The sequence below is a fragment of the Brienomyrus brachyistius genome, chromosome 1, assembly GCF_023856365.1.
Source record: "Brienomyrus brachyistius isolate T26 chromosome 1, BBRACH_0.4, whole genome shotgun sequence".
Taxonomy (NCBI): Eukaryota; Metazoa; Chordata; class Actinopteri; order Osteoglossiformes; family Mormyridae; genus Brienomyrus; species Brienomyrus brachyistius.
Genome location: NC_064533.1, coordinates 1802261 through 1817604, shown reverse-complemented (window position 1 = coordinate 1817604; position 15344 = coordinate 1802261). Strand labels below are relative to the sequence as shown.

Sequence of the window (15344 nt, the reverse complement as noted above, 5' to 3'; positions counted from 1 at the left end):
AAGTACTTACATCTGAATTCCTGCTGCTAAAACATACTTCAAAATAATAGAGCCCTGTCTGCTAATACAAAGGAGTGCAGAGATGATTAAGAAACATGAACCCTCTGGAAGCAGCAGCCAAATCAGGAACCATTATGCTCAGACTCCTAACTCCAGAGACCCTCATTGTTCACTACAGACTTACTTAACCCAACCCCAGAAAATTTATATTAACTTACACAGATAAATCATACATTTCAGGTCATAAATTCTGTTTTGCCTGGGATGCCTTCCTGGGCATTCCCTGCCTTGTATGCTGTGCTTTTTGGGATACACACCAGGCTAACTGCCACCCGGTACAAGATACATTATGCATGATGGTTGGATGGATGGAAAATCAAGCGGGTAACAGGAAATTTAAAGGAGAAAATGTGAACGGACTTACATCCATACATCTTCCATTTAGCCTAAATATATTTGGAGAGCGAGAGCAAACCCACACACAATGCCAAGAACCAGGGGCAATTCTGGTATTTGAGGCAGAGAGCATAAGAAGGACCAAAGTTTATACAGAGACCCATGGCGTCACAGTGGAGCATCTACTCCCAGTGCAAGTAACAGGTGAGACACGTGGCATCACAGTGGAGCGCCTACTTCCAGTGTGAGTAACAGGTGAGACACGCGGCATCACAGTGGAGCGCCTACTTCCAGTGCCAGTAACAGGTGAGACACGCGGCATCACGGTTGAGCACCTACTCCCAGTACCAGTGAGATGCACGGTGGAGCGAGTTACATATAATATTGCAAAACAGACACTGTGTTAAATCATGTTTCCTTACTGAAAGAACAAATGCAGTTGAAATACCTTAAAGGATAGGAAATACAGCAAAAAAATCCAGCATTCAAGTAACCAGCACACTTAACTAACTGTAAAATGGGTTAGTAAGGAGCATGCACTGATTACAGTGTGTTTCTGCTCCCATCACATGACAAACCACCTCAGGGATGAGAATATGAGTGCAGACATGCAGCAGGTGACACCTCAGCACCACACTAGTCCAGCTTACCAAATTAAAAATACCGCTGATATGCATGGCGGAGCGCCTACTCCCAGTACCAGTAACAGGAAAGGCACACGGCATCATGGTGGAGCGCCTACTCCCAGTGCCAGTAACAGGTGAGACGCACGGTGGAGCGCCTACTCCCAGTGCCAGTAACAGGTGAGACGCACGGTGGAGCGCCTACTCCCAGTGCCAGTAACAGGTGAGACGTACGGTGGAGCGCCTACTCCCAGTGCTAGGAACAGGTGACATGCATGGTGGAGCGCCTACTCCCAGTGCCAATAACAGGTGAGACGCACGGTGGAGCGCCCACTCCCAGTGCCAGTAACAGGTGAGACGCACGGTGGAGCGCCTACTTCCAGTGCCAGTAACAGGTGAGACGCACGGTGGAGCGCCTACTTCCAGTGCCAGTAACAGGTGAGACGTACGGTGGAGCGCCCACTCCCAGTGCCAGTAACAGGTGAGACGCACGGTGGAGCGCCTACTCCCAGTGCCAGTAACAGGTGAGATGCACGGTGGAGCGCCTACTCCCAGTGCTAGTAACAGGTGAGACGCATGGTGGAGTGCCTACTCCCAGTGCTAGTAACAGGTGAGATGCATGGTGGAGTGCCTACTCCCGGTGCCAGTAACAGGTGAGACATGGCATCGCAGTGGAGCACCTACTCCCAGTGAGAACTGGGGCCTTTGACTCACTCATACCATCCGACTCTTCTCCAGATAGACACATTTACCTAGGCTGGCAGCAGTTATCCTGGGTCCTGAACTGGAGGCCGCCAAGCCCGCATGCCTCCCGCCTGTCTGGGTATCATTTGCTCTGCTGCGCATCACAGAACAGTGTCTGCAGAACATTCATAATGCCCAGGAGATTCCAGCGTCTGCATAATGGTGTGAGGAGGGAGATCGCATTTTCATCTGCAAGTCATCTGCACAGATGCATGCCGAGAATCGCCCAGATAATCTGTACGTCCTGCTGTACTTTCGGAGCTTTAAGGAGTTACATATAATACTGCAGAACACTACGTTAAATCATGCTTCCTTACCGAAAGAATAAACGCAGCTAAAATACATTAAATGATAGGAAATGCAGCAAAGAAAAAAAACCAGCATTCAAGTAACCGGCACAATTAACCAACAGGCACAAGCGTAATATGGCAAAGTAAGGAGCATGCACTTAATTACAGTGTGTAAGGAGCGTGCACTGATTACAGTGCGTAAGGAGCATGCACTGATTACAGTGCGTAAGGAGTATGCACTAAAGTAATTACAGTGTGTAAGGAGTGTGTTGCCACACCCACCACATAAACAACCTCAGGGATGAGAACATGAGTGCAGCCAGGCAGTGGGTGATACCTCAGCACCACTATAGTCCAACTAGACCAAATTAAAAATACCAAAGAAAAGCATTATGCGATACATGTGTTTGCCTACAGAACAGCATGCTTCAGTTGTCTTTCTCTCGTTTCACTGTTGCTTACCTCACTATCTGTTGTGTTGTATTGAGTATCTGTATACATCCAACATTTCAAGAGTAATATTCAACTATCTAGAAAATTCAACCGTCCGCCAGTGCCTGTATCTCGACGTGGCAAGAATTTTTATAACACATTAAGATGGGATGTTAGGGGACCAGCGACATGAAGATACAGCAAGTATGGGAGACAAAGGCGTTATGGCCGGTGTGCAGGCATCAGGAACACTCATATCCCTCCCCTCTGAGCACAGCTGCCGCCAGGTGTTGCGGTCAGCAGCAATGTTCTCCAGATCCCCCGGCTTGATGTTGCACCTCTTTTGTGCTGTTTTCAACTGGTCTTCATAGCACTTCTTTTGACCTCCAGCAGAGCACTGACCATGATCTAGTTGTCCATATAGCACTTTGCGAGGCAGATGATTATTGGGCATCATTATAACATGCCCTAGCCATTGCAGTTGGTGTTGGGTGATAGTTACCTTGATACTCACACAGCCTGTCTTGCTGAGTATCTCTGTATGAGGTACTCGGTCCCTCCAGGCAATCCCCATGATACACTGAAGACAGCGTATGTGGAAATGTTCCATGGCCTTGAAGTGCAAACTGTAAGTGACCCAGGCTTTAATGCAGACAGCTTGGTAGATGCAGATTTTAGTATGGAGATGTACATTTTTGTTCTGAAAGACCTGACGCCTCAGTCTCCCAAAGGCAGGTGATGCCTGATGGATTCGGTTCTGGACTTTGTTGTCAATACTATTTTCATCAGAGAGAATACTCCCTAGGTATCTGAAAGATGGAAGTGCAGACAGTTGTTTGCCAGAGAGAGTAAAGACAGGTAATGTGGATGGGATGTTGGTGCTCTATTGACAGACTACCTCTGTTTTGGCGATGTTCTTGGTCAGCCCTAACCTGCTATATACCTTCACTGCTGCATGAAGGACAGTCTGGAGGTCCTGTGGGGTGTGAGACACAAGAGCACAGTCATCTGCATACTGTAGCTCGAGGACCTTCACTTTGTGGAGCTTGGTGGTTGCTTGCAGCCTCCTTATGTTGAAGAGGTTTCCATCCAGCCTTTAGGCTACTGTTGCCCCACTGTTTTTCCTCAATCTCCTTGTGGAGAAGCAGGGTGATGCATATAAGAAACATGTTAGAGTACAGGTGCTAGAACCCCTGTTCGCACAGGAAAAGGGGCAGACTCTTGTCATCCTATTGTCACCCTAGAGGTCATTCCATCATGAAATCGCCACAGTATACTGACAAATTTGTTGGGGCATCCAATCCGGAAGAGGATGCCCCATAAAAGATCTCTCTGCACAGAGTCGAAGGCCTTGGAGAGGTCGACAAAGGCCATAAAGATGTCTCTGTGTTGTTCCTTCACTTTTCCTGAAGCTGCTGAGCTGTAAAGACCATGTCGACTATGCTCCTGTTCTTTCTAAACTCACACTGTGACTCAGGTAGCATTGAGTCCGTGATGTTGATGATCAGCCTCTGAGCATCACCTTAGCCAGAACCTTGCCGGCCAGAGTGAGGAGTGATACACCCCTGTAATTTTCACAGATGGCCTTGTCACCCCTGTTCTTAAAGATGGTGACGATATTGGCACCTCTAAATCTGCTGGTGGGGTGTTCTTGTCTGCCCAGGCCTTGACAATGTATTGGTGGAGTGCTCTTATGTAGAGGTAACCCCCCCTGCTTTAGCAATTCTGCAGGGATTCAGTCAATGCCAGGAGACTTGTTCTTTTTCAGGGAGTGGACAGCAGTTAGCACCTCCTGGAATGTTGGGGACTGATTGAGGTCGTCGATTTGTGGGTTTTCAGGCAGTTTGCTTAGAATGGTGCGGTCTACATCGGCATCCTGGTGTAGTGCTAAAGCATTCAGCCCACCAGGGAGCAAGGAAACTCATCTCTTGCCCTTGTGTTCTCAAGACGCATACAATCAAGCCGCCTCCCTTTGGGCCCATTTTTCCGCGGGGGGGGGGGGGGCACTTTCAGCTGAACTTTGGACATTATCATACGGATCATTGCATGAGCACATCACTGGTGTCACAGCGTCTCACTATGACGTAATCTGTCAGGTGCCAGTGTTTGGAGCGTGGGTGCATCCATGATGTTTTATACTTAGCCTTCTTCTGGAAGATGGTGTTGGTTATGGTCAGTTTGTGCTCAGAGCAGAGGGCAAGTAACCTCATACCATTTGAGTTGGCCTGACCAATCCCATGTTTGCCAAGCACTCCTTTCCATATCCCACTGTTCTGGCCCACTCGGGCGTTAAAGTCCCCAAGCAGAATGAACTTGTCGCTCCTGAGGATCCTGCGAAGAGCCTCGTCTAGTGGTGCGGAAAATGGACGGATGGATGGATGGATAGGTGTAGCATTATACAGGAGAAAACTGAACTCAATGGAGGTAGACCTCTACTCCCTCATAAAAGTCACACACACACACACACGCACGCACGTGCGCGCACGCACACACACACACACACACACCTCATTTGATCCATCATATGCATTGAGAACGGAGAGGAGAAATAACATCTGTCAATGCCGGGAACCTCTATGCAAATTGCAAATGAAGTTTCCATGAAAGTAGGATGAGGAGGTGAATCCGGGGGGAGCATGCTGGGGGCCGGCTTGGCGGACTGGTAAATAAATGAATTAAATGAAACCAGTGGGGCTATGGGAGGGGGCGGTGTGGGGAGGGGGAGTGCAGACATGACATTTCCACTCGCCCGGATTAATAATGAAGGAGATTAGCGGCACCTCACAAGGTACACAGAGATGAGGCGGAACGCGAAAAGATTATTAAAAGGGTAGCAGCAGATGTCAAACCATACGGAGGCTCAGGCGGCCTTGATGTCTCAGAGTGTCCGATACGAAGGCCTCTCCCTCTTACAACATGTGACAGTTTAAACGGACAAAGCTGTGAGGAGTCCTCTGTGCCCATACAGCTCTAGATTTTCAGGGTGCTGTTACATTACTGGCCTGAAGGGGGCAATGAGCGAAACAAAGCTGGCTTTGTCCCTCTGAGGAGCATGGACACCCTAACAGAATCAGGGGGCCAGGCATTTTAAGAGAAAGAGCCAACCCTATCAGTGGGGGCCCAGGGCGTCATTTTGTCAGGAGGGGCAGGAATTTCTAGTTCCGTTCCTGGCACTGACCATATCTGCCCAAAAAACGTGGCTCACTTGTCAAATCTTGAAATTTGGTTTTATTTTAAAACATTTTCCTTTATCGTTATATGATTTGTAACAACATAACACAAGTTCAGAGATTCTGAGTCTCCAAATCTCAGAGGGCTCCATCTAATTAAACAGCTTCATCCCGCAATCTATGAATAAATTAATTTATATACTTGACATAGAGAACCTTATATAAAAAACCTTAATTCCACATAAACCTGACCAGTTTCAGCTCACCTCCCGGGGGCGTCCTCCAGATCAGGGATTCGGCAAAAGCAAGCTCATTCAGAAAAATCAATTAAGGAAACATAGAATATTGTCAAATTGAAACCTACAGCACAGAAAATGGAGGGAAATGAATAACGGGCACAACCGGCAACAGCAAAAAAATAAATATCAGCTGCAGTGAGTAGAGTGGAAAGCAGTGATTAGCATATGAATGACATCACAGGGAAGAATGGCGGAAGGAGTTTGGAATGAAAGATTATTTAGAGTTTATTTGCACTGTAAACCTCAGTAAGTCGCCCCATCTGTGCACACACGGGTCCACCTGGCATCCACATAACACAGATGGGTTTCTCTACATTCTCGAGTAAGTCACTAGGAGGCGCTGCTGAGCACCAAGGAGATGTAAAGACTGGGGAACTCCCAGTATTAGGGAATAAGTTACATTAGGTTAATTTAAAACAGAAATGGGGGGCATTTTAAGTGTATTATTAGCTGGAAGACAGATTGATAATACAGTTCAGCATTGCTGGCAGAACCTATACCAGGCAGCGTCGGACACAAGGCAAAGGAACACCACGGACAGGATGCCAGTTCGTTACACAAAATGCTCCACAAAGCAGGTGTGAAACAGTGTTGCCCACAATTTAAACCTTGCAGCAAGTTCAAATGGATATTTTCAGAGAAGACCACCAATGTAGCAAAAGCGTGATATGAACAAAAGAGAAAATATCTATGAACACAATGAGCACACCCTCAGTGCGGTGTGCGATCCTGGAATGTTGTCCTAAACAGCCTGCATGAAAGATGCATCGATAGGTGAAGAGTAGATAGACTTATTAGATTTAAGAAAAAAGGCAAATGAGAAACGATTGTGGCTCAATCAATGTTTAAAATGATAGCACCGCATTCTAAAAGTAAAACCTCGTCATTAACCAGCTTCTGTCTGCCTGCTGCCCTTCTGATCTCTGATGCGTTAATCATTACAGTCGCACCTGAGCACTCTCATGTTGAGGAGCACTGGAGTGGCCAGATCAGCGCTTCCCTCCTCCCGACACGTGGGTCTCCTGGTTGTGGCATCACAAGCCATGCACCCCCCCCCCCCCCCCCCCCCCCCAGCTGAGGTCACCTCTCCATGGCGACACCAGTTCAAAGCGATACCCGTTTGTGAGGGCCTCGCCTCTAACAACATATGTGGAACGTGACATGCCTTTCTGAGATGGTCAGGTGATTGACTCTTCATTCCAGCAGACCGCAGTGATGTAGCCTAGCTGCGACTAAGCTGCTCGGCGCTGGGATGACGACTGTACTGGAACAGAGGGCTATTCCATTATGGTACCGGAAATTGTGAGGGTTGATTGATTTTTTTTTGTAGAAATACCATATACCCAGATTTATGTTTGCACTATATGTAAGGATGACCTATTGGTTGCTTTAGGTATTTGAGTATATGGTTTATTTATCCAGACACGAGATGGACATTGCAAAGCATGTGCTTTATGGCGTAAGATCCCTAAACGTTGTTGTCCTGTTTGGATCGCCGTCCCATCCCAGGTCCTCCCTGCCTTCTGTGCTTCCTGGAATGAGGTCCAGACCACAACCCTGCACTGCATAAGCCATTATGGAAAAGAAATGGATGGATAGGAATTCCATCCACGTTGCCTGGCCTCAAACCGAATTTATTAAAGTATGAGGAAATTTAAATGGCTTTGCATTAACACTGCACCTTGACCTCGGTGAGCAGGACCGAAGCCTTCAGCGGAAGGAGCTGCCATGTGATTTCCGCACATCTTATTAAATGTGAAATATTAACGCTGCCGTCACCCTTTCATTGTCGACGGGAGTTTCATTTACTGTATGTCTTTGGATTATTATTATTTTTGAGTGCAACTGCTTGCATGCTAGACAGAGGAGGTATTGGCACTGCATGATCGGAAGAGCTCATCTGAGATAATGGAGAGATGATTAAGGAAATGAGAATCATGAACAAAGCCCATCTTTGTTGAAGTCCGACATGATCATCCAGATTGTCTTATCAGTCAATATTAATGCCCTTTACCGTCCATGACTTTGGGGGGGGGGGAGGGGGCATTCGGATATGAACCACAGCCTATTTCCATTCTATGTTTACTCTCAGACAGACAATCCACAATATCCTACAATTTCCATGATGAGGCCGATTATCAGCACAATGCTACAGACATTAGCCAAACACGATCCAGTGCCATCTGTCTTCCAACACCAGCAAAGGCTTTCCATCCCAGATGTCAGTCCTTACTTAGATTAACTGCCAGGTTAAGGATTACACCAGAACTGCTGCATGTTTTAAGAAAAATAACAACCACCACAAATAAACTAACATGGAAAATACTTTGTAACTGCCTCTGGTCAGAAGTTTCTACAAAGATGACGACACCCACATGAAAGACAATGGCCCTCACATTGCAGTCAAGTTCAAATGCTCAGCACGGAGCACCATTTATAACACAATGCACACTGCAGTCTGTAACGACCAGTCCTTGTACCTGAAACGAATTAGGTCATAGCTCAATGCTTGTCACTGCTCATTTCGATTTGTCTGGGGCAGAATATTATAATACCCACACTTACATAATAAACACATTTAGGAAGAGTTATGACTGACTATGTCAACTGAGTATAGGTCAGATATATACATTTTCAGCAGGATCTACCTCTGTATTTGGTGCTGTCAGGAAAATTGAGACGGTACAGTGTGAATAGCAAGTGTGGCTCTTTGGGGAACAAAATGCAATTTAGGAAGCAATGTTTCCAAGCAAGTCAGTGGGTGTCAAATAAATAAGGTTCATTAAGTATGAGCACATGTGGAGTCTTACATTTTTAACGCTACATAAATAAATGAGTCAGACAAGTGCCATGGATTTACATCTTATTCGCCTGGTTCAATTTCTTTGTGAAACCAGTACCTATGTCAGCTGTTGAACGAGGGATTAGTTAAAATACAGCATGCCTTTTTTTGCCTGATGAGGGCATTCATGGTGGATTTTCCTGGTATACCAATCTGAAACAGAGAGAAAACAGTGGAATACCCTGACAGATGATGAGGAGAAAATTGATGATTATGAAGATGCTATCAGCGTAGACTAAGGTACGGCCGTCATATGGACTTTCAACAGAAATATCTGTACTGGCACGGATTTACCCAACTGCTGTGGCAGATAAGGACATGGACATGACAGATTTCAGATACAGTTTTACTCAAGGCAAAGAGGAGAATGTTTTTTTAGTAAGAGGTAAAAAGCCGTTTTATTCCAGTGTCTAAGAGAAGTAAACATCACATGACTGAGACCTTCTGCCAGTCATATGAGGCAATGTCACCTGTAGACAGCAGGTGACCATTCACTGGCTGTTTACCCGCATCTAAAGGACAAAGACAATCTTCTTTTCTGTCAGACAGCAAGCTTTTGTTAGCTTTGTATCCAAATCACATAAAAGGAATTCATTATTTCAGTTCCCTTCTTTATTAGATTGGTAATGTTATGATCCATTCATAAATAAAAGTGCCTGCACTTAGTCAAATGACAATAATCCCATTTCAGGTCGGCTAGCCTAGAGTTCCTGCGGAATAAGCAGCTGCTGCAGACGATGTCATTTAATGGTGCTGCTTGGGATGTCTTGCATTTTTAGTGGCCGTTGCATGCTAAGCACCTGCAAACGAATACGGGACACAGGAGATGGGAACACGCCACACGATGGGCAGGAAGATTCAAGGCTACCGCAAAAAGGATGGCATGACATTTTGTAATGTTGTCCAACTGAGCCCATAATAAATCCACTTTATGTGCCTTTTCCATCCATAAATCTTCCAACCACTTACCCAGTACAGGATTATGGCGAAGCCTGGAGCCTATCCCGGGATGCACAGAGCACGAGACTGGGAACACCCTGGATGCCATTCCAGTCCATCTTACCTGCCTCTATCTTCCTTTAATTCAACCCACAACACTAGCAGACATGGTTGGATATGCCATTAAATGCCTTTTAAAGTCAATAATACGAATCATAAAGGAGACAAATCGATGTGTGAACAACAGGAACATCCAAGCAATCTTGAGAATGGCCCTATCGTTAATTCTGCAAATGCCCTCCAGGGGGCGCTTTCTTGGAGCACCTTTAACCACTGACTCATTCCACCACAGCGTGCTAACTGCTACTGAGTATGTTTCTTCCTTCTGCCATCAGGCAGTAGAACATGCCCCTCCTCACCCCTAACCATAACACATGCCAGGACAGCCCCTAATCATAACACCAGGGCAGCATTTACAAACAGACAGACACCTGTAGGGCTGTGAGCCTCACATGTACATCCTTTGTTAATTTATATATTTTTTTAATCATAAATTTTCACAACCTTGTTTTCACACTAATCTTGTCACTTATCTGTTTACTTTATGTTCCTCTATTGCTCTCTACAGACCCACATTTTCCCCTTGGATAAAAAAAAAAAAAAAAACTATCATGTCTATTTGTTCATCCATCAATCTATCCATCTTAATCAATGAGTGACTGACATCAGTTCTTGAAGTAGGCCGGTACTCACTTCAATACTAGCACCTCTTTTGTTTCTCTCTTCAGAGAACCTGCACCACTCAATATCTGCTAGTACTGTATAATAAGGAGAGTACCGGCACCTGGTACTGAATAGCAAGGTGAGTACTGGCAACTGGTACTGAATATCAAGGGGAGTTCCATCACCTTTTCCCGAACAACACAGTGAAGTGTTGGCACCCGGTACCGAATTAAATGGGGAGTTCCGGCACCTGTTACCAAATAAAACGGTTCGAGTGCCAGGGCCCAATACCAAGACATAAGGGGAGTTCCAGCATCTGGTACCGAATAGCAAGGGAAGTTCCGGCACCTGTTACCAAATCATATGGTCAAGTTCTACCACCCGGTACCTCATTAGAAGGGGAGTGCCGGCACCTGGTACAAAGTTAGAAGGGGAGTTCCGGCACCCGGTACCTCGTTAGAAGGGGAGTTCCGGCACCCGGTACCTCGTTAGAAGGGGAGTGCCGGCGCCCGGTACTGAGTTAGAAGGGGAGTGCCGGCACCCGGTACCTCGTTAGAAGGGGAGTGTCGGCACCTGGTACCGAGTTAGAAGGGGAGTGCCGGCGCCCGATACCGAGTTAGAAGGGGAGTGCCGGTGCCCGGTACCGAGTTAGAAGGGGAGTGCCGGCGCCCGGTACCGAGTTAGAAGGGGAGTGCCGGCGCCTGGTACCGAGTTAGAAGGGGAGTGCCGGTGCCCGGTACCGAGTTAGAAGGGGAGTGCCGGCGCCCGGTACCGAGTTAGAAGGGGAGTGCCGGCGCCCGGTACCGAGTTAGAAGGGGAGTGCCGGTGCCCGGTACCGAGTTAGAAGGGGAGTGCCGGCGCCCGGTATCGAGTCAGAAGGGGAGTGCCGGCGCCCGATACCGAGTTAGAAGGGGAGTGCCGGTGCCCGGTACCGAGTTAGAAGGGGAGTGCCGGCGCCCAGTACAGAGTTAGAAGGGGAGTGCCGGCGCCCGATACCGAGTTAGAAGGGGAGTGCCGGCGTCCGGTACCGAGTTAGAAGGGGAGTGCCGGGGCCAAGTACCGAGTTAGAAAGGGAGTGTCGGCACCCAGTACAGAGTTAGAAGGGGAGTGCAGGCGCCCGGTACTGAGTTAGAAGGGGAGTGTCGGCGCCCAGTACCGAGTTAGAAAGGGAGTGTCGGCCCCCGTTACCAAATAACATGGTCGATTGCCAGTGCCCGGTACCGAGTTAGAAGGGGAGTGCCGGCGCCTGGTACTGAGTTAGAAGGGGAGTGCCGGCGCCCAGTACCGAGTTAGGAGGAGAGTGCCAGTGCCCGGTACCGAGTTAGAAGGGGAGTGCCGGCGCCCGGTACCGAGTTAGAAGGGGAGTGCCGGCGCCTGGTACCGAGTTAGAAGGGGAGTGCCGGTGCCCGGTACCGAGTTAGAAGGGGAGTGCCGGCGCCCGGTACCGAGTTAGAAGGGGAGTGCCGGCGCCCGGTACCGAGTTAGAAGGGGAGTGCCGGTGCCCGGTACCGAGTTAGAAGGGGAGTGCCGGCGCCCGGTATCGAGTCAGAAGGGGAGTGCCGGCGCCCGATACTGAGTTAGAAGGGGAGTGCCGGCTCCCGGTACCGAGTTAGAAGGGGAGTGCCGGTGCCCGGTACCGAGTTAGAAGGGGAGTGCCGGCGCCCAGTACAGAGTTAGAAGGGGAGTGCCGGCGCCCGATACCGAGTTAGAAGGGGAGTGCCGGCGTCCGGTACCGAGTTAGAAGGGGAGTGCCGGGGCCAAGTACCGAGTTAGAAAGGGAGTGTCGGCACCCAGTACAGAGTTAGAAGGGGAGTGCAGGCGCCCGGTACTGAGTTAGAAGGGGAGTGTCGGCGCCCAGTACCGAGTTAGAAAGGGAGTGTCGGCCCCCGTTACCAAATAACATGGTCGATTGCCAGTGCCCGGTACCGAGTTAGAAGGGGAGTGCCGGCGCCTGGTACTGAGTTAGAAGGGGAGTGCCGGCGCGCAGTACCGAGTTAGGAGGAGAGTGCCAGTGCCCGGTACCAGTTAGAAGGGGAGTGCCGGCGTCCGGTACCGAGTTAGAAGGGGAGTGCCGGCCCCCGTTACCAAATAACATGGTCGATTGCCAGTGCCCGGTACTGAGTTAGAAGGGGAGTGCCGGCGCCTGGTACTGAGTTAGAAGGGGAGTGCCGGCCCCCGTTACCAAATAACATGGTCGATTGCCAGTGCCTGGTACTGAGTTAGAAGGGGAGTGCCGGCGCCTGGTACTGAGTTAGAAGGGGATTGCCGGCGCCCAGTACCGAGTTAGGAGGAGAGTGCCAGTACCCGGTACCGAGTTAGAAGGGGAGTTCCGGCACCCCGTTTTCCTCACTTCAAGCACTTAGTAACAGCACTACAGCAACTTCTCCCATTTACACTGGCAGTCTTCTTAATGGCTGCCACACCTCTATGCCGTTAGTTATCACATCGCTCGTACATTAAGGTACACCACAACATGATATACGGCTGACTACAGACATTTCCAAGGCCACATCTCCTTATGCTACTTTGCATACAAATAAACACGAGACATGACAAAGTCCTGAAGTCCTTTCTGCCTTTCGCTCTGGTGATAAACACCACCTGACACAGTGACGGTTTAATGGAGACATATTTGCACTGCCCTCACACACAATATGTGTCCCTGTAGAAGCAGAACATGGTGGCAGTAACTAACTCTTTGCCAAGGTAAATTAGCGTGCTTAGTTTTCTAATGCACACATTTTCAGATCCCTTTACTGTTTAAGCAAATGCATTTCCAATTTTGGAATTTTGTTAATTTTATTCTCTAAATTCATCTAAACCATAACAGGGATGGCAGAAAAGCCTGAGGACACTGGCACAGATTGTATTTTACCATAAAGCCCATGTCTCCCAGTGTACATTTGTGTAATATGCAATACGCCGTCAGCAAAAACATGCATAATCAAACAGCAGTAATACTGCTGACTTCCTATTGCTTTCCCATAATCAATAGTTTATGAAAAATACCCTGTACTAAAGCAGTTATAATTGTGGCTAATGTTATTTTTATGGTCAAGAAATACAAGCACTTTGCCATAATGGACGTAATGGACGCACCCCATAAAAACCTGCAAAGGCTGGTCATCAACCTGCTATGAATCTTAAGTGTAGGTTGGCCACCCTGTCGTGGATCACAAATGCAGGTCACGAAAGAATGCGTTGGCCAGGAGAGTCACAAGGAAGTAGCGATGTCCCACTTTGGGCTGCTCGCTCAATCCGTTAAAATGAGCGCTTAAGGATGTAATCTGCCCTAACCTGCAGTGGATCCACATATTTTATGGAACTTAAACAGACAAGAGAATCTTTTTGTGAACAAAGAACACAAAGCATTTTTGGAAAAAAAAACTTTTTGTTGTTTGAGAACAAGCTGTTTGTTTCCATCCAGTGGCAGTGTAGAGGTGCAGTTTGCATTTGTTTAATGAACTGCTTCAGGCTACACCATGAGTGCATCCCATAACATTCAGCTCTGAAATCAAACAAGTCTTTCCAAAAGATTTCCCCTACAATGCCAAGTGCTGTGGAATCTGTCACTTAATCAGTCTTTTAACATTTGTACTGGTCACTTTGTACATGGTGCAAAACAAATACGGATGTTGAATATTTCGTGAGCCTGTTTGTTCATATATTTTCCATTTAACATAGTAGAAATGGTCATTCTTTTCGCATGGCTTCCTGAGTACATACAAAGCTTAATTAGGAAAGACCCACCACAATGGCAAGAAACAATTATGGCTCTAACAATAATAAGCATGGCAGCACAGTGGGAATCACCGTTACCCAGTTCAAAGGCAGGGGAATGCATGAAGAGCAGTGACATCAAGAGCAAAGGCACAACTTACATACTGATCAACAGCAGATGCACTGGCACCAAGCAAAGCTAAATGTAAAAAATCAGCCTGTTCATCTTCCATCAAAACATACAGTGAAACGACAACTTAGTCACTTCTGCCTTAAATACCGTTTTCCTTTTTCCCCATAAAAAAGAGGGAAAAACACACCATTTTGTACCAATGACTCCTCATTATACTAACATATTCAAAGCCATTTGTAATATACTAAATTAACAAATTGATGAGGTTTAGAACCATGAAAATCCCAGTTAAGTATGAAATTACATAGTAAAACACATTCTTTCAATAATGGGTTACATGTAAACAAGAACATTATATAACAATTCTTAGCAAACTGCATCCTCTATGCCAATATCATTTAAAAAATGCTTGTGCAATAACAGGGGATGGAAGACGAGATTTTACTCACACTTCATAAGAACTGTTCACTGATCTTAAACCAAAGACTAATAAAGGAAAAACAGGGACCTAACAAATGAACAAATCCACTATTTGATTGGAATGGACTTATCAGGCAAGGGAGACCATAATTGAGAAGGTGACTCACCCAATTTGAGGTTCGGCCATTGCACTGTGGCTATGTGGAACCCAGTTCTTTCCCCAAACGTGGGAATCTTGATCACATGATTTTTGGTGGTGGGGGATTCCATTCAGCCTCACCCACAGTGTACAGCTCAACAGGTTAGGGACCAGTACCTGTGCCCAGAAGGTCATGAGTTTGAATCCTGTGGCCAGCAGAGCAATCACATAACTGGGCCTGTGACCAAGTAATGCTGTGTGTTGGCTGACCCCATGCTCTAACCTCGTAACTCACTCTCACCTGCATATACATGCCTGTCTGTGTCACTCATGAAGAGCAGGGTGGGGTGGGTTTAAAACCAACAAATCCCTACATGCCTGTGCTCTGTAATGAACCGGGTCAAAGTCCAAATACGGAATGATCCATTCATCTAACGGCCAAAAGCACAATCCAAAATCCAGAAACTGTAAAGA

The 15344-nt window shown here is 47.2% G+C and overlaps 1 non-coding gene across 1 annotated transcript; it reads left to right on the top strand.

Moving 5' to 3' along the window:
- The first annotated feature begins 14854 nt into the window (after positions 1–14854).
- LOC125706147 (U1 spliceosomal RNA) lies at positions 14855–15011 on the top strand. Its single transcript, XR_007381910.1, has one exon. It is a non-coding gene; the product is annotated as a U1 spliceosomal RNA (small nuclear RNA).
- The last annotated feature ends 333 nt before the right edge of the window (positions 15012–15344 follow it).